The sequence below is a fragment of the Pan troglodytes genome, chromosome 2, assembly GCF_028858775.2.
Source record: "Pan troglodytes isolate AG18354 chromosome 2, NHGRI_mPanTro3-v2.0_pri, whole genome shotgun sequence".
Classification (NCBI taxonomy): domain Eukaryota; kingdom Metazoa; phylum Chordata; class Mammalia; order Primates; family Hominidae; genus Pan; species Pan troglodytes.
The window spans coordinates 14,704,345-14,723,890 of record NC_086015.1 but is presented as its reverse complement, the minus strand read 5'-3'; the positions used below and the strand labels follow the sequence as shown (position 1 = coordinate 14,723,890).

The window sequence follows — 19,546 nt, the reverse complement described above, 5'->3', positions numbered from 1 at the left end:
CCTCCACACTCCTCCAACAATTTGAGGAACAAATGAGTGGCAGGTAGAGAAGCTGAATATACATTTTCTCCCTAATAGAATAGAAGCAAAGTTGGAGGTCCTGGCTTCATGTGAGGGTGAGGGTCAAATGGGGGCCTACTAACTGATTCCCTACAAGGAAGACCATGTGGAGGTCCTGCCCAGGTAGGCTTCACTCGGGTACAGAGGGCACAGCCAGGACAAGCTTTCTGCGCGCAGGGCTCCCTCCCAGGAGGAGAAAGGGCAGAGACGCTGATCGTAGCCCATCCCTCTTCCCAAGTTGACCAATAAGAGAAGACACCCCGCCTCCTGAGGGTGGAGCCAGGAAAGGGGCGGGCAAAGGCTGGAGTGAGCCACTGAGGATTGTCTCCAGGGGAGAGACCTTTGAAGAATGACGGAGGACTGGGGATGTTCATGCTAAAGCCTGTGACCGCCTTTCTTCCCTCATATATAACCGTCTGTAAGGCTGGGCATTTCACAGGGCCATAAGGAGAGGGGCTGCATAGCTTCCATCAGGCTTCCAGAGGGCTCTGTGACCCGAGAAATAGGAAGCAGACCTAAATTACAGAGAAAACGAATGATGGGAGTGGGGGAATGGACAAGCCTCCGCTAGTCTCATTACAGAGTAAAGGGAATATCCATTGGTCTTAGGAGAATGAATATGACAGGGACAGAAAATGCCTCCCTGTTTTTTCCAGCAGCAGCTCAGGTGCTATAAATACTGTGACATTGTAACATAACATCTAGGCAGGATTCTGGGGAGATGTAATGACCCGGTTCCTTATTTAAAAATAAAAAGTAGGACTTAGGAAAATGACCAAAGCTTGTGCTGGGCAGAGCCCAAGTGAATGACCGTGCAAGCAGATGCACCTGGAAAGGCCGAACAGGTCCGTTTAGTGTGTCCGTGTGTAAAGACAAACATCAGCAATGAGCTGCACCTGTGCGATGCTCCATCCTCTCTATACCATTCTGCCTGGGAATGAGTCAGTGCTTTCTAATTGTGTCGCTGTGATCTTGGGTAAGTGGCTTCAGCTCTGTCTGTCTCAGTTTCCTCATCTATAAAAGCGATCCTAAGAGTGCCTGCCTCATGAGTACTTTTGGGAGAATGACAAGGACTAAGACAAGTCAAAGTCTCAGAATAGTGCCTGGCACACGCGGTAAGCACTTTCTGGATGTCAGCTATTAGTGTTACTATCGTGATCACCTTGTAATTTACAGAGCACTTTTCACATATAATTTTTAGCTTCTAGTCCTCACAGCAAGCCTGTGATGTGGCTAAATACCACTTCCTTTCCCCCACAAGGTGGCTACTCATTAATGAAGCCAGATCTCAAATCCGTTCCTTGGGTTTTCAGTTCCAAGCTGCTCTCACTGCTGTGGTAGCCACTCTGGGTAGCTGGAAGCCCACTGGTATGAAGATGTTGCTATCAGCTACTTCCTGGCTTCATGAGGTTGGGAGATTGGAAAACAGTGAAATGTTAGGCCCTGATAAGGGGGAGGTTGTGAGAAGAACAAGGAGTACCCAAAAAAGTAAAACTGGGCCTCAGTATCTGTTGTCCAGTTGTCACTATGTTTCTCAGAAGGTGAGACTGACTGGCTCTTTTCTTTTTCAAAAAAAAAAATGTGTATGCTCAGACGTAGGCACATAGTAGATGTGTGTGAAGGATGATAGAGGACTGGAGATGTTTGTGTTAAACCTGTGACCACCTTTCTCCCATCACACATAACAGTCTGTAAGGCTGGGCATTTCGCAGGGGCATAAGGAGAGGGTCTGCATAGCTTCCCTCAGGCTTCCAGAGGGCTCTGCAGCCCGAGAAATAGGAAGCAAACCTAAGCTGCAAACAAAACAAAAGAAATGATGGGTCTTTTCTTTAAAAAAAAAAAATTGCATCTTCAGACCTGGGCACATAGTAGGTGGTTAATAAATGTACGTTGGATGAATGCATTTCTTATGAAATACAAACTGTCACTCCTCAACAACAACGATGGGTACAACCACAATGAAAACAACTCTCTAGGATGAGGCCACCTTGCCTAAGTGATTGCTGTTCAGTGTTTCTCAGAAACTCATGGTAGGCTGTCAACTCGTGATTAACTTGAAAAATCTGCTTTTGGCGCTATTTGGAGAAATAAACTGTTGAAGTGAACATCTAGCAGTCATAATATAGAACTGGGTGAGCCATGAAGGGTGAGGGTATAAGGAGGGTGCAGCATATACGTAGGATATAAGAGGCTTCGTATATGAGACGGATATAGAGACAGATGCCACATTGAATGGAATTTCTCCAACGTTGCCATCAGGAGTAGATAAGAGCATGAGGCCAGGAAAGTTCTACTCTCTCAGCAAATCAGTGCCTTTCTTGTCCTCTTCCTCCTCCCCCTCTTCCTCTTCTCTCTCTTCTTTTTAGTGTACTAATTTGGTTTGGTTAGTCATTCGTGCTATAGAAATATCTCTAGTTCCTTACTCTCTAAGCCACATGATAAATTGAATTGGTTTACCTCTTTTGACATTAGTCATAGCCACATGCCTTACTTTGGCCAATGAGCTTTGAAAAGTGACATGTGTCATTTCTGGATGGAAGCTTTAATAACCACCATGCTGTTTGCTACTTTTCCCCATTTCTTCTCTTGGCAATCAAGGCAGCATGGAGATGGAACCTCCCTCAATCTGGTTCTCTGAGTGAGAATGACACAGGGCAGAGCTCACAGCCAACCCATGATGGACATGTAGCATCAGTGAGAAGTAAGCCTTTGTTTTAAGCTATGGCACACTGGTCATGTTTGTTACTGAGCATCACTCAGTCCATTCTAACAGATGCCAGTAAGGCATGGACTGAAATAATCACAACTTGTTTGGAGATGTTTTTGAGTCTTTTCATTCCTTCAAGAATGATGCCAAAAATGTTAGTGTTTGAGGTATTACGAACACAAAATGGGGGAGACACACGGCTCTGCAAGGTAATGGCTAGTCTCCCTAGTGTGCATGGCATTTGTTGAGTTCTCCAGTTTCACCCTGTCCTCATCTCTCCATGCTATGCCTGACGAGTCCACAACATCTTTGAAATGGGACACTTGTTTGCACATCTCCAGGCCTTTACTCATGCTCTGTCTAGAATGGGACATATCGCAGGAAATCATGTTATTTGTTGAGTGGCTTGGGTGGAGACAAGCGTGTGGGGGAGAGGGGAGCATTGGGCTTTTTCTGTGAGGCACAGAAGGCAGAACACTTAGGACACAGAATGAGATTCCTGTGCAATGTGAATGAGTTTGTTACCAATAGAGCTTGGTCTGGCACAGGAATGAGCTCACCACACTAGAAAGTTTCCAAGCAGAGGTGGGTGTCATGGAGGGGGATCCAGGTCATCAGAAGTATAGCACACTCTCCAATCCTGTCTCACATGACTTTCAGGAAGATTGCCCAAAGTAGGTTGATTTTAGCTGGAACTATATATGTATTTTTTCTCTTTTCAAAATAAACGTAGCTTTTTTCACATTGTCTTAGTCTGTTTGTGCTATTGTAAGAGACCACTTGAAACCGGGTAATTTATAAGAAGAGAAATGTATGTGTTCACAGTTCTGGAGACTGAGAAGTCCAAGAGCATGGCACTGGCATCTTTCAAGGGTCTATTTACTGCATCATCCCATGGTGGAAGGTGGAAAGGCAAGCGTGAAGGACAGCAAAAGGGGGCTGAACTCACTTTTAAAACAAACCCAATCTCACCATAATGAACCCACACTGGAGATAAAAACATTAATTCATTCATGAGGTCAGAGGCCCCATGATCTAATCACCTCTTAAAGGCCCCACCTTTCAACACTGTTGCATTGGGGATTAAGTTTCCAATGCATGAACTTTGGGGAACACACTTAAACTATCACATCCCCCAATTATAGAGATGTTACATAATGATTATAGAAAATTCAAGGGGTATTGAAAAATACAAAGAAGAAAGTAAAACTCTAATTAAACACCACAAAACAAAGCTAATCTCCATTAATATTTTGTCAAATGTCCTTCCAGACATTTCTCTATGATTGATAGATAGATATTCTGTTTTTCTATCCCTTTCTTTCACTCAGTAATAATGGTCATCTTAAATATCAATAAATATACTTCTACCTTATATTTTATAAGTGGCTTTGCCATGATTTATTTAATGTATTCCTTTCTCATGGGCACCTATGTTGTGTCCAGAATTTTGCTATTATAGACAACACTGTGATGAACATTCTTGTATGTGGACCCCTGGGCACATGTCCAGGCATCTTCTGAGGATGAATTCCTAGAAGTGGAGTCACTGAATCAAAGAGAACTGTTTAGGGTGAAAGAAGAGAAGAGAGCTATGATATGATCAGGTAAAGAAATCCTTCCTGGCTTAGGGGCAGCTTGCAAAGGGTCTGACAGAAGAAAGATGAATAGGTGATTGTGGCTGGGCTGGAAGGCTGGAGGGAACCAGGATATAGGAAGTAGAAGACAGGGAGGAGGAGACAGGAGCTGGTTTTCAAGGCTCGTAGGGCTTTAGAAGACCATCCCACAGGTGAAGGGTAAGAGTGGATGACAGTTATGATTTACGTAGAGTCAGGCAATGACAAGTGCTTCTATGTGCACAGTCCCTTTGGAGCCTCACCACCACCCTGGAAGGAATGTCTCCATCCCCATTTTACAGAGGAGCAAAGCAAGGCCTGGAGAGGATGTGGCAAAAGGAGCCGTTGTCCTCAATTATAGTATGTGGGCTCCTTCACAACTCCAAACCTATCCTTTGCACGTTCCCCAGGCTGGCTCGTGCCTCCAGTCTTTGCAGATGCCATCTTGTGGGAAGCCAGCTCCTGCTCACCCTTGCAAAGGAAGACTGGTCACATGAGACTTTTTCTGTGAAACTGTTCCTCAGACTCCCTATCCCCACCACCCAAAGCAATGCAGAGCTGGTCAGGGTCCAGGAGGGATGTTCTGCAGGTCATTGTCAGAGTGTTAACCATTGTGTACTAACTGTTGAGCCAGGGAGCCTGCTTTTGACTTTAGTGAATTGGATTTCCTGACTCAGCTGACTTAAACACTTAAACATATGGCCCTTTCTTACCTCACATAATCAAAGGTGGATTAGCTCTGGAGTTGGTTAGCCCAGTGGCTCATCCATGCCATCAAAACCCATGGTCCTTCTGTCTTTCTGCCATCGTCAACCAGAAGGCATTATCCCTGTCCAGAGCATCCCCTGAATATCTCACAGCACCCCAGGGACAAAAGGCAGGAGGTATCTCTGTGTTTCTTTTATCAGGGAGGAATTCTTTTCCAGACATCCCCACCAACCTCCTCTTGTGTCTCATTGGCTGGAATTGGGACACGTGACCATGCCTAAACCAATCATGGCCGAGGAATGAGCCCAGCAGGGATTAAATGGACCAGGATTTATCTCTGAGTCAGTTGAGAGCACAGGCAGAAACTGACACAGTCAGGGCTCTGCCAGCCAGGAAGTAGGAGGGAGTGTCCACTGGGGAGCAGCCCCTACCATCTGCCCCAACTGTACGCTGACTCTCCTGCCTCCCATCTAGGCAGGGAGCTATGTGAGAACAAGGATTGAGACTTATTCCTTCCCAAGTCCCTTGAAGCCTAGCACAGGGCAAGGCACGTGGTAGGTATTGAGAAAAGTATTGGCTGAATGAATGAACGAATGAGTGAGTGAAATCAGTAGATGTTTCTCCATCAAACCCCGAGATTTAGGATTTGCTGCACGCCTGTCAATTTGAGGGGATGGTTTAGGTACTTCAGAGAGCATAGGAATGGCTTTGTCCTCAAAGATGTTGCAATTTAGTTGTGGAGAAAATGCTAGAACCTAAGAAAAATTTGGACTTGAGGCCTGGCCTCTAAGGCAGACTGTATGTGCCGTGGGGTGGGGGGCAGGGAATACATCCATAGGAAGAGGCCCCAGAGAGGGGCAGAGGTATGTCGTGAAGAAAAACATCTCTGTCCTCAAACAGTGGAGGAGAGTGCGATAGAGCCTAAAGTGGGGGACTCTTTCTGAAGGGCCTACTGTATGTTGGGTATTGTCCTTATACTTATTTTATCTCATCTTTCCTGTGTCTCTATGGAGTATATCCTTCTATCCCCATTTTATAGATGCTGAGGCTCAGACGGTGAGGTTGCTTGCCCAAAGTCACACAGCCAGGAGGTCATAGGATCTGACTTACAGCACAGATCTGTTCTGAAAAGCTGGCTCCCCTCTGCAAAGGGGCTGTGATGACTATTCAGGGCCCACTTGAGACCAGCAGGTGGTGGAGTGACTGAAAGGGAAGCCTGGAAACTGACAAGAAGGCCTAGGAAAGGCTTGGTGCAGTGAAAATGCAGAGGAAAAAAAGCACAATGGGAGAGGTGTTTGTAATAGGATTCAGGGTGGGCTTGAGGAGCCGTGGTCTTTGGCATCGAATCTGACTTCAAATCCCTGCCCTGCCAGTGAACAGCTATGTGACCTTAGGTAAAACACTCCCTTCCCTGTACCTCAATTTTCCATCCGTAAAATGATGATAATAGTTCAATGTTTCCAGTACCAAGCATATCATAAAAATTTAATAATGGAGCTATTCTTACTATCAATAGTGTTGTTATTGGTTTGGAACTTGGTAGGTTACCAGACCTAATGGCGACTCCTTGGTGCAGGGACCCTGGGCTTCCATTCTATCTTGGTTACCACCTCCACATTTCACCTTGACTTCATTGGCTTTCCTGCCAGTCTGGCTTTCCATTCTTCACCCGAAAAGTAAAGGGATTGGGATGGTTGGTTTCTAGCATTCTCTCTTGCCCAAACTCTGCCCTTGTGTGAGGTGGAAAGGGGGAGCTGCAATGACTAAAGGGATCAGAACTGAGTGAGGGGGTGTCAGGGCTGCCTTTGTTGCTGTGAAGCATAGGGAAGGCAGGGCAGGGGATGGAAGGAAGAGCAACCAGGAGCCAGAGGAGGCTACAGAGTCAGCAAGTCCAGGCAGCTGCGGAAACCCTGCGCCAGGCCATTTGGAGGTGGGCACGGAGAGGAAAGGCTGAAACCAAAGGAGGCAGAAGAGCATGGAGAACATCTGCATCTGACACCTGCCCTCGCTGTGGGAGAACCAGAGAGAGAGAGAGGAATCAATCGCAGCTCATCCTGATATTTAATACCTGGGAGGCAGGGCTTTGAAGACTGTGTGTTCAAAGACTGAAATTGAATTTCCCCAAAGTTTGCAGGAACACTGCAATTATGCCGGAGAACATGTCTATGAAATCCCCTTGGAATCTATTTTTGGGCACAAGGTTTTATAACCAGAGTCAGAAATTGAGTGGAAGTGTGTGGGAGGCTGACCCTGGACAGTTTCCATGTTGGAGAGGAGGGGAAAGAGTATTTTTATCTGCAAACACCGTGTTTCATAGGGTGAGGCTGGGGAGGAGGCAGTTTCACCACTTTGGGTTTCTCACCCACTGTTATGTTAAGACGAGAACTATCTTTGACAGAAGTTGTTCAAGTTCCTTACTCAGAGTGGGTGGCTGGGGGCTGGGGATTGAGGTGGGGAACTTATGTGGGACTTTTGTATGTTGCAACCAAGACATCTGAGACTGACTTTGCCAGAGACTTTTTCAGATCTATCTTGTGGGGATGTCACCATGTTCAGGGAGCTTTGTCTAGCCGAAGATTGCCTCCTGCACTGCTGTATCAGTATTAGCAATTGCTATGTGACAAACTGCTCCAGAGTCAGCATCTTAAAATAGTAAGCATGTCTTGTTGCTGAAAAATCTACAGGTCAGCTAAATGATGCTTCTGGTCCTGGCTGGTTCTCTCACTTGTCTGTAGTCTGCTGTAGGTCAGGTAGGTAGCTCTGTGGATCCTGGTGGGCTCTCTCACTTGGTTAGGGGTTGGCTGGCTCTAGGCTGGTCTGGGATGACCTCAGTTGTGACAACTCTCCTTTACTCTATGTAGTGTCTGCCCTAGCCTGTGTTTGTTCACGTGACAGTGGTAGAGTTATGAGAGAGAGAGAGCAAGCAGCATGCAAGGACTCTTGAGACCTAGGCTCAGAATTGGCAGTTGATATGGTTTGGCTGTGTCCCCATCCAAATCTCATTTTGAATTCCCATGGGTTGTGGGAGGGACCCGGTGGGAGGTAATTGAATCATGGGAGCAGGTCTTTCATGTGCTGTTCTCGTGATAGTGAATAAGGTTCGCAAGATCTGATCGTTTTAAAAAGAGGAATTCCCCTGCACAAGCTGTCTCTCTCTCTCTCTCTCTCTCTCTCTCTCTCTCCCTCCCTCCCTCCCTCCTTTGCCTGCTACCATCCATGTAAGATGTGCCTTACTCCTCCTTGCTTTCCACCATGATTGTGAGGCTTCCCCAGACACGTGGAACTGTAAGTCCATTAAACCACTTTCTTCAGTAAATTGCCCAGTCTTGGGTATGTGTTTATCGGCAGCATGAAAACAGACTCATACAGCAGTGTCATTTCTAGTGACACTGTTGGCCAAAGCAAGTCACAGGGTCACCCAAAATTCAAAGAGTGGGGACATAGACTTCCCCTTTTAATCACAAGCAGCCACAACATCACACTGGAAATGGCTTGGATACAGGCCAGCCATTAATTAGGGCCATAGAGACCTTCAGTTTGCACAGCTGCCAAAATCAGCATTGACCTCTAGGGCTGTCAGCAGAGAGGGAGGGGGGAAGGGGGCAGGCAGACATCCCTACTTAAGTCTTTGTAATGCCCAAGATCCCCTTAATGTGCAAAGAATTTTCCAGAAGTGTTTTATTGGTAGAATCAGGAAAATGTATATCCCCAAACAATGAGTGATCAATTTTCACTCATCAGACTGATAGAAATTGAAAAATGTGATGCTATCAAGTATTGGTGAGAATGGAGAGGAAATAGGTGCCATATACTCTGCTGGTCAGAGTTTTCATGCCACAGCCCATTGAGGGCAATTCAGCAGCACCTACTTGAATTAAAAATACATTCATGTGTTAAACAGCTGTGGTCCATCCACCCCATGGAACAGTACTCAGCAATAAGAAGGAACAAACTATTGATACACACAACAACCTGAATGAACCTGGAGGAGTGCAAAATGCCAGTCCTAAAAAGTTACATACTGTATGATGTCATTTATGTAACATTAGTGAAATGACCTAATTACTGAGATGAGAACAGTCTGCTGGTTGTCAAAGGTTAGGGATGGGGGAGAGAGCCATTCGGCTGTAAAGGGGTAGTACGAGGGAGTCTTGTGGTGACGGTCCAGTTGAGTACCTTGATAGTGGTGGTGGTTATGCAAAGGTAATGTGATAAAATTGCATGGAGCTACATATGCACTTGTGCACACACACAGACACATACAAAGATGGGTGCCTGTATGACTAGTGAAATCTGAAGAAGCTCTGTGGATTGTAACAAGGCCCATTTCTTGGTTTTGGTATTATACTTTATTTATGCAAATGTTAACTTTGGGGGAGGCTGGGGGAAGGAGTGCATGTGTCTTCCCTGTACATTTCCTTGCAACTTCCTGTGAACCTTTACTTCCAAATAAAAAGTTATAAATAAAGACACAGGTGCTCTGGCCTGGTAAGCCCACTGCATGGTGCCTGCAACAGAGACATGGTCCCACGCCCAGAGAGGCTTATGCAGAGATGATCACTGAACATCATTTGATATCAAGGCATTGGAATGACCTAGATGTATTTGTTCACCTAATAATCATCTATTGGCTTCCTACTATGTGCCAGGCAGTGTGCCAGGCTCTGGGGATATAACCATAACCAAAATAGACCAAGTTCCTGTCCTCGTGGAGTTTGCATTCTAGTGATTGCCCCACAAGAGGGAGCTGATTCCACGTAACAGAAACAAAGAAATGAAGTAGGCTCATATCTCTATTGCTAGAATGGTTCTATCTCTGGAACATATCACTGCAAAGAAACAGCAAGAAGCAGAATCAGGCGTTTGTTACACCATTTGTTTTAAAAATAGCAAAGGAGCCACAGTCAAATGAAGGAAGCATCAAGCTTTGCTGTGTACTTTACTGGGAGTTAATCCTGTCCACCTAACTGGAATGGAAGCCTGTGAGGGCAGGGGGTTTTGTCTTTTTTGTTCCTTGCAGTGCTCCCACACCAGAGCAGGCCTGTCACATAGGAGGCACTCACATATCTGCTAGGGAAAAGAGTAGATTGTACCCATTTCACAGGTTGGCCAATGGAAGCAGGAGGCCCTTAGCCATGGCATATTGGATTCTCCACTATGAGAGTTATGAAATGTGCATTGAATATCCATGACTTTAAAAATACCAGATACTGTTTCTTTCAACTGTGTCATCAGAAACATATTTCCCCAGCCCCCAAAAAGTGTGATTGTCAAGCCTTAGATCCACAGGTTGTTGGTTGTGGAATGACTTCACACTTTTGTGTTTTGCGATACAGTGTGTCAGGCAGGCCTTCCTGCATTATCTCATTTAATGTGCCTATCAATCCTGTCTGGAAGAAAATGGACATTCATACATCTTCTATCTGCCCCCAGGCCCCAGCCCCTGATGTAAGTTTGTAGGCACACAATGACAGGTGACTGGAAGCAGAAGAGCCTGTTGCAGGATCCAGGGCTGCCAGTGAGTAAGGCCCAGTCACCCACCCACCCACGCACATAGGAATCCCCCAGTGAGTGCACAGTGTCTGGCGGGTGTGGGCTCCCATTTTCCTCTGCTCCTGGCTCATTCTGTCCCCCACCACATGTCCTGGGGTCAGTGACTGCTCCTGGGCATATCGCTGTGAACCAGGCCCAATGCTGTCCTCATAAACTTGCAGGCTAGTTGGGAGGACAGGGAAGCAGGCATAAGGTCTACCCAGTGTTGCCCTGGGGAGCCCGGGAACCCGCATCCTGGAGGTTCATAACCCACTAGGTGCTGCCACTCCTCACTGTTCCCATCAGAGGATCATAAACCATCCTTTCAAGTGCCAGCCAAGATGATGAAACATGAAGATGCTCTTGAGGTCACCAAGAGAATCATTTCAGACCCAGGGATCCCCCCAGAACGTGTGCATCCAGTAGCTACTGTGATTGTGACCTCGATGTGTCCCCTCATCCATCTCCTGTCGGGTCCCTGTGAACATTTATTAACCTGCTGCAGAAAAAGTCTGCAAGGCCAGATGACTTGTCTGCAGCCGGCAAGCCTCTGCACCCACAAAGCAGAAATTAATGAATGACGGTTGGGGGGAGAGGCAGGGAATAGGACAGCAGCTATTTTAGGCTCACTTTGCCAAAGCAGATCCTAATGCCTGCATCTATGTGTTAACTCTGTCTGCCCTTTGAACAGAAATTGAAATCACATTGGCTTGAATTTTGTTTGCTTGCCACCTCCAGGCTTGTATGTCTTATAAAAATATGCAGATTTTGAACTAATAAAAAATAGAGCTACTTTGAAAATCAATTCTCTCTCTCTCTCTGATTTAATATAATTCGTAAAAACTTTCTCAAACCCAGTAAAATAAAGTTGGAATCTCATGAGTTCAAATTCTGACTTACTTTCTAACTGTAACTAGGTCTCTCTGGGCTTTAGTTTTCTCAGTTGTAAAGTGGGGATCAGACCATCGCAGTATTGGAAGACAAAGCAAGATATGTGGGAAAGCTCCTAGCACCTGTCATTCCTTGGATATGAGACTTCTTAGACATAAAGGAAACCATCACCCCTTTCTGCAACTATGGAAATATGGTGTTCATGGATCATCTACTTTTCCCTGAGCACCTCCTAAGTGCAGGCATGTAGAAACCCTGGAGAACCCATGGTGCCCTCTGGAGTTGGCATTCAGCGCTGGGCTCAAGTGTTGTGGAAATAGACCTGTGTTTGGGTGATGTCTTGTCTCTGAAAAGCAGCAGTTTGTTTCCATGGATAAGCCAGAGCATTTCTCCTCCTGGTTTCTGGCTTTGTCAGGCCCAGAGTCGGGGAGCTGACGTGGAGAAACAGAAGAGGTGAACGTGAGCTGGGTGGTGGTGGAGCAGACTGCTGAGTGAAGCCCTAGGGCCCCACAGAGGAGCTGTCTGGATGCTCAGTCCAAGGAACCACAGCTGGAACAGCCCAGGACCTCAGGCCCCTCCAGGACAGAAGGGACAACTAGTCTTGGTCCTCCCATAACTACTGAGGTATGTGGGGCCTGGAAACCAGAGAGGGAAGAGGATTAAAGTGGTGGCCCTGGGGACCCACCTCATGGTACTCATGGCACAGAATACCTTTCTTCATGGTATGATCCATTGTATGGTTATTTTATGATCGCCACTGTATGAACAAGAGATGTAGAGTTATTCCTATCCCCATATTGCAGACAAGACCCCTGAGGCTCCAAGAAACTAAGGAACCTTCTAGAAGTCACACAGCCTGCAAGTGGCCAGGTCAGAATTTCCCTGCAAGGCTTGTGCTGTTTCCATTCCTGTTTTAAAAGAAGCATTCATATTTGATTTGAAAGCATCTGGTTAGAAAGAACTGGACACCCTGAATAGGCTTTTGGAAAGTGCCTTCCACACAGATAAGCAATTCAATAAAGAAACAGCAAATACTTGTTCAGCACCTACTATGTGCCAGGCACTGTCTTAGGCATTTGAGATTCATCGACGAATAAAGTGGTTACTTAATAGGTGGTTATGGATTTGAGTTGGAAGAATTTGATTCTAAGGCTTTCTTAAAATGGGTGTGGGCCTCTTATAATTCATAACCAGGTGAGAATTCATATAATTCATATAATTCATAACCAGGGCAGTTGACATTGCCCGTCAATAAGTGAATGATTTTCCTCTAGGATCTGATTTTGCTGCCCTTCTTTTCTTCTCCACACAGCCCTGGTGCACTCGGACAAACCCTGCACGGCTCAGCCACTCTTCTGTCTCTGGGGGTGGTTCTGAGAAAAGTGTTATGCATCTGCCTCATGCCGTTTAATCATCAAAAGGAAAGTTTAAAGTAGCTTAAGAGCTTGAGTAAGGTGGCAACCTTTAGAAACCTCAGTTTCCTCATCTGTAAAATGGAGAGAATAGTAACTTTTGTTAAGGGGTGAGGGAGATATATAGATAGATAGATAGATAGATAGATAGATAGATAGATATAGATATAGATATAGATAGATATAGATATAGATATTCTGTTTTTTTCTATATGTTCTCTCTCTATCCATCTCTCTATCTCTATCTGATTGCTTTGTCTATGCCGGCATGTGCAAATGCTCAGGAGGTGCCAGCTGTTAGGAGGATGACGGGGTGCCGTTCTGCAGCAATGGCTGCCCGCGCAGTGGATTGGATGTCGTGTCTCTTACTGATTTTAAAGGGGCCTCCTTCGAGAATCAGCAGTTTGTCCCCCCCTATGTCAAGCCTGGATGGAGAACAAAGTTGTAGCTGTGGCTTTCTCTTTGCCCTTTCAAAACAAAGAATTGTATGCTTTTGACATGAACATTGTTGTTGCTGTTTGACTGCCCCCAGAGCCTTTGTGTCTGCTCTGCAGTTGGAGGACAGAGTCCTCTGCATGTGGGGGACAGGGATAGGCGGTGGACTGGCAGTGGATTGGCAGGCACTGGCACCCTCCCTTTGGTTCTGGACTCTCTGTAGAGCTTCTGTGGCTGCCCACTGCTCCCTTTTGGGTGTTCCCCATTCCTCTGTTCACCCCACCCTCACTGAGGACCTACTTTGTGGACCTGCCTACCCAAGCCCACCTCGGGGTGGAGGGTGTGCAGCAATGCTTGGATTGCACGTCAGAGTGTGATAAACCAGGCCGGAGACTCACATCCACCAGCCTCCCTCCACGTGCTGGAGTACAGCATCTGAGTGGTTTCCCGGCAACCAAGCGAGGCCGAGGCAATGCTGGTCCATGACAGGGTTCCCCGTCCTCAGCAGGATGAGGAGGATGGTGAGAGCTTTCTAGAAAGCTAAGAGAAAGGAGGCCCTTTTATCCTGAGGTTGTGGCCTTTCTACTCTTTCAGTGTTAAACTGGCCTTTCTTCTATAATGTTGATGACCAAGGAGGTCTTATTTTTTTTAATGTTGGTATCTGGCCATGCTAGATTGACTTAGTTCATGTTTTCTTTGTTTTGTGTTAATTTTACTGGCCTGAGACATCCTTAAGTCTGGGAAACACTGAATTATTCTATTTGGACAGGAGGTGTTATTTTATTTAATTTTACTGCCAATTCTGTGAAATAGATGCCTTTCCCGTCACACAGTTGAGAAAACTAAGGTGTGGAGAGGCACTTCCCCAGAGCAGCAAAGGCAAGCTTCATACCTGGTTCTGACTCCTACCAAAACCCTCATGTGCCCCGCCACCCACAAGCTCCAGACTACTCTAAAAGAGGCTCAGAATGGCTAACGGTGGTAGAGCTCATAGAATATATGGAGATCTGCACCAGGTAACGCAAGGATTTGCTCCTTATCTAGATCACAGGAAGGCTCAGGTGTCCCCATTAGCTGAATGGTGCTAACACGTGGGCCTACAGCTTTGGCTCTTCAAATCTGATATCCTTTGTGTTGGTCAAACCCTCACATGCAATCCAAAGAGGATCTCTACTAGTCATGGACCTGCCCTCCTCCCCACCCCCACACCAGGTAATGACAGGGTGGACATCGGCCAGGTGGTTTCCACATCTGCACCATGGAGGGAAAGAGCCTGGTGATTGCTTCACTTTGCCTTTTTCAACCGAAGGCCACCCTAATACCTTTGTGGGCTGCATCCCAAGATGTCTTCACTGCATTTCCATCCTCAGTCAAGCGAGGAATTCCATCTCACTGGTCCAGTGTCCGGGGGTAGTTAATGGCTTGCATTTTGGTGAGTCAGCACTTTGAGGGTTTTGTAAAGGACTTTGCTGGTTTGGCTGCATCCACTGGCCATAGGAGGCCTGGCGCAGGAGACATCACACCACTGTGGAGGGCTGCTCATCTTAACGTTGTCCCTGTCTGAGAGCAAATTTTCTTTCTCCGGTGGCTTTCTTGGGGGACCTGGGTCATTTGGCACAAGCCAATAGGGACACATCTATAACTAAAATGGAGTTGGACTAATTTTTGAGTAACTGGTTTCCCTGCTGATCTTGAACAGCAGGAATTAGAGGCAAAAGCCCCAAAGAAACGTGTTGAATGAAGTAAGACAAGCCCCCATTCTAGGTCTTCACTCTGGAGAGTCAATGTGCAGTTGATGACAAGCTCCTTAGGGGCCAGTGTCTCCCCTTGAGATCGATGTGCCCTTCTGACCCACCACTGGGGCCCTCTGCTGGGCTGGAGCTCAGTGGAGAACAGCAGCCAACCTTGGTTGTTTTCTGGGTCTTTGCATTTGAGGAGCAAACGCAAACCTCGTATGTTTTGTCTTCTGGGCATTCTTAGGAACCTTATGAGGCAGACAGGTGTGGACTGGCCTCTCTCACAATTGGAGAAACTGAGGCTAGAGGCAGGAAAGTGATAAACCTTGGTTTTCTCACCTGGAAAATGGAAACAACATCTAATAACTTCCTCATAGGGGTCATGGTAAGAATTTAATGAATATGTAATATGAATAAAGATAATGTGTGTATTTTATATATATAATATCAAAACCAGTGCTTGTCACATAGGAATTTTCAATAAATATTGGCTTTGGCTGTTATTATTATTATTTCTAAGGTCACCCAGCTAGTAACTGGCAGATGTCTTACGGCCCAATGGTTCTTTTTTAGTGTTATTTTTTTGAGTCAGAGTCTCACTCTGTCACCCAGGCTGGAGTGCGGTGGCGTGATCTCAGCTCACTGCAACCTCCACTTCCCAGGTTCAAGCAATTCTCAGGCCTCAGCCTCCCAAGTAGCTGGGATTACAAGTGTGCACCACTACGCCTGGCTAATTTTTGTATTTTTAGGAGATATGGGGTTTCACCATCTTGGCCAGGCTGGTCCTGAACTCCTGCCCTCAAATGATTGGCCCTTCTCGGCCTCTCAAAGTGCTGGGATTACAGGCATGAGCCACCTCATCTGGGTCCAATGGCTCTTTTTATTTCCATCTTTAAATCACCGAATTCTTTGTTTTCCCACTAAAATTTGAAAGTCTGCTTAGAGCGAGCTTTCTCCAAAGTTGTTCCCAGAAGATTCTAAACTGAAGAAAACTATATTGACCTGAAATACTACTGGAAAGGCAGCTTACATTTGATTCATTTGGAAAATCAAGCATCAAAAACATTCCTTAGCCCACCAAGATAATATAAGTTAACAATGCCTGGGCACTCCGTCTGCACCAGGCACTGTACTGAGCATTTTATGAGGATTATGTTGCTTAATCCTCACAGCAACACTTTGGGGAAAGGTACTTGTGTTGTCCCCATTTTAAGTATAAGGAAACTGGGGTGCAGAAGGGTTAAGTGGCTACCCAAGGCAGCAAGTAAAAGGCAGAAGTGATCCCCAGACTCCTGCTCTTTAATCCCTAAGGTGTATGGGTATTACAAGGCCTTCCAAGTAGTTGCAACTTTTCTGTACTGCTTATTTGGGCCTTGCGTGACCCATATCATGGTCCCTATCAGCTGCAGCTGTGTATTCTCAGTAGCCTGTGGGCTTTCAGAAGGCAGGGCTCTAGCCCCTCAACTGTGCCTCTCTAATATCCCAGACTCCTCTTTGGGCTTCAGTCTCTTCATTTGTAAAATGGACATATTAGGTGGCATCTGTACTACATGCCACTCCCACCCCAGTGATTCAGAACTAGTGGCTTAGTGGCTTTCAGGAATCAAGGCTCACTTCATTTGCTCTTGGTTTTATTTCTTAAAAGGTTTAGGGCCTACTGGTGAGAAAGTGTTCTCAATTTACTCATCTGTGAAATAGGGTGATTCTGAGGATTTAGTGGGAAGGCAACAAGCACCTAGCACAGTGCCTGGAACACAAAAAGTGCTGAATGATTGCGTGCATTTTTTTTTTTTTTTTTTTGAGATGGAGTCTCGCACTATCACCTAGGCTGGAGTGCAGTGGCATGATCTTGGCTCACTGCAAGCTCTGCCTCCTGGGTTCATGCCATTCTCCTGCCTCAGCCTCCCGAGTAGCTGGGACTACAGGCACCCGCCACCACGCATGGCTAATTTTTTGTATTTTTAGTAGAGATGGGGTTTCACCGTGTTAGCCAGGATGGTCTCGATCTCCTGACCTTGCGATCCGCCCGCCTCGGCCTCCCAAAGTGCTGGGATTACAGGCATGAGCCACCACGCCCAGCCAATTGCGTGCTTTTAAAAACAGACGTGATACTATTCTATTGAGACACTTGTCACAGATACTCATGGGTGTCCTAAGACATAATCTCTGTCCTCCACAAGACTAACATCAGTTTGAGGAAACTGTCTAGAGTTTGAGTGATCTCTTGGTGCTTTTCTGTGGGGAACAGTGTGACCCAGGCTGTCTTTTATCAGAGAGGCATTGACCTGTCTGTGTTTAGAGAAATTAAAGTTTCCACCCTATATGCTTCAGATGAGGGCAACCACAAGGCATTAGGCCAGTGGGAATCAAGAAAGGAGGAAAGAAAGACAGGGAACCAGGAAGAAAGACGAGCTGGAATAAGCATTTTGCAGCTTAGCCCCAAGAGGAGAATGAGAGACACATTAAAACAGTCACCCCTGCTGCAAATGGATTCATTTGATTGAAGGTGGTCACAGATGTCACGTAAAAAGAAATTTAGTTTTAGAAATGGGAAGCCTTCTCATATAGGGCTTAAAGAAGAAATCAGTGAGGAATGGAACTAGAATTCTGGTTGTCAAAGATGTGTCCATCATAAAAGTTCAGGCATAAGTCCCTGCTGTCACACATGTATGGGATCACGTGTGTTCCTGCATGTGCACACATGCCCACCACTAGACCATAGGGTGCTTTGGGGCACATTAGGAAAAGGCAGCTCCCTCTCAGTGGAAGCAGCCACATGGCACATTGCTTGGCCAGTGGACAGTGGGCTGGATAGAAGCCCCCTCTTCTTCTCTGCCCAGGAGTGTGTGGTCCTGCACAGGGGTATACGTGCACACACACACACACACACACACACTCTCTCTCTCTCTCTCTCTCTCAGGCAAGTGAGGAGACCTTTAGCCAAGGTCTGGTAATCTCACAGTGAACTGGAGACACCTCAGCTGGAGTCCCCACGGAACACCCAGCAGTACTTGCCTTCCAAGAGTCATTTCCACAAAACCCACAGCTTCACGCTGCTTGCTCAGCTGCCTTCTTGAAGATCATCTGTTTTGTTCTGTACCTCTTCAGGACCTGTCTGGTCCCAGCGAGCACACTTATTGGCTTGACTTCAGAATACAATTTTATTCCTGCCGTTAGATACCTGCTTTTGCTGGAAAACAAGCCTCAGGCCTTTGCCGTTTACAGAGTGCCTCATTTGATCCTCACAGCAACCCCAGGGATTAACAGTGGGGACTTAGCACACCCATTTTACAGATGAGGAAATGTTCTCTGAGAAGAACCTCAGAGAAGGAGAACATCATGGGTGGCCTGGATTTAGAGAGTCTGTCTACCATCACCTGGTCTTGAGTGATCTCAGTTTGGCTTTTGCTAAATTCCCTCAAAACTGTGAACATTCATCTTCTCCCAGGCTTAGTTTGTCCCTGTCCCCTCTGACCTGAACCTCCATCCTGACCAACTATCTTCCATAATGAACTTAACGACAGCAGAGACTTAAGCACTGTCTTGATTTTGTCATTGTCCCGAGTAAAATAGCCATCCAATTGGCAAAGATCACCCTTGGAACTTGTTGCCATAGACTTAATTAGACTTTGTTGCTAGTGTGACCCCTTTGCGGCCATTGCCATGGTCATCATTTGCTACAAACCTGCTCCTAAGAGCTGGACCTTGATCCAGACATATTGGATGCTTCTTTTTAGAAATTGCTTTCAGAGCTTAGGTCCCATTGCCCCAGATACTCTAACGATGATAAATCTTCATCCTGATTTTCATTGAGACAGATAGCATATCAGTGGCAGGCCTGGAGTGGCTACTAAATAGATAATTGTTGAATGAACCTATTAATTTGTGAATCCTTTGAGGGTGATGTTTAATAAGACTCTTTCAGTTGCTGGTGACCAGATCGCAGCACAAACTAGTTTAAGCAAGAAAGGGATTGGTTCACATAACTGCAAAGTACAAGGATGAGGGTGTCAGGCACAGCTGAATCCAGAGGCTGAAATCATATTACTAGGGCTCAGTTTTCTTCTCCTTCTCTCAGCTCTGCTTTTCAGCATTCCAGGTGGTCACCAGTTGTTCTAGGGCTGATGTGGCTCTTATATCCAGTTCACAAACTTAAACGAAGATTAGTCTTCTCCTTCCTTTATCCATAAACAAATCCCATAAAGGGGCTGGCATTGGCCCTGCTTAGGTCATGTGCCATCCCTTTAGACCAATCATTGAGTACCACAGGATGAGCTACCATGATTGGCCAGACCTGGGTCACTTGCCCACCCATGAGATTTGAAGGCAGGGAAGCATGTGATTGACAGTTTTACTCAAGCCCCATTGGATGGGAAAGGGACAATTCTCCAATGGAGCTGCTCACTACAAGGGTAGATGAGGTTTCTGGAAAGAGCACAGTGTCAGAAG

The 19,546-nt window shown here is 46.1% G+C and overlaps 1 protein-coding gene across 12 annotated transcripts in view; it reads left to right on the top strand.

Moving 5' to 3' along the window:
• Positions 1-19,546, top strand: part of ATP2B2 (ATPase plasma membrane Ca2+ transporting 2) — a 383,942-nt gene that overhangs the window by 4,482 nt on the left and 359,914 nt on the right. For 3 of the 12 annotated variants that reach the window (XM_054680369.2, XM_016940457.4, XM_054680366.2), the window contains exon 1: positions 11,948-12,138. The exons of the other annotated variants lie outside the window; for them this stretch is intronic. The gene's annotated coding sequence lies outside the window, so the exon portion shown is untranslated. Of the gene's footprint in view, positions 1-11,947; positions 12,139-19,546 lie in introns of those variants that run through there. 12 annotated transcript variants of the gene reach the window in all.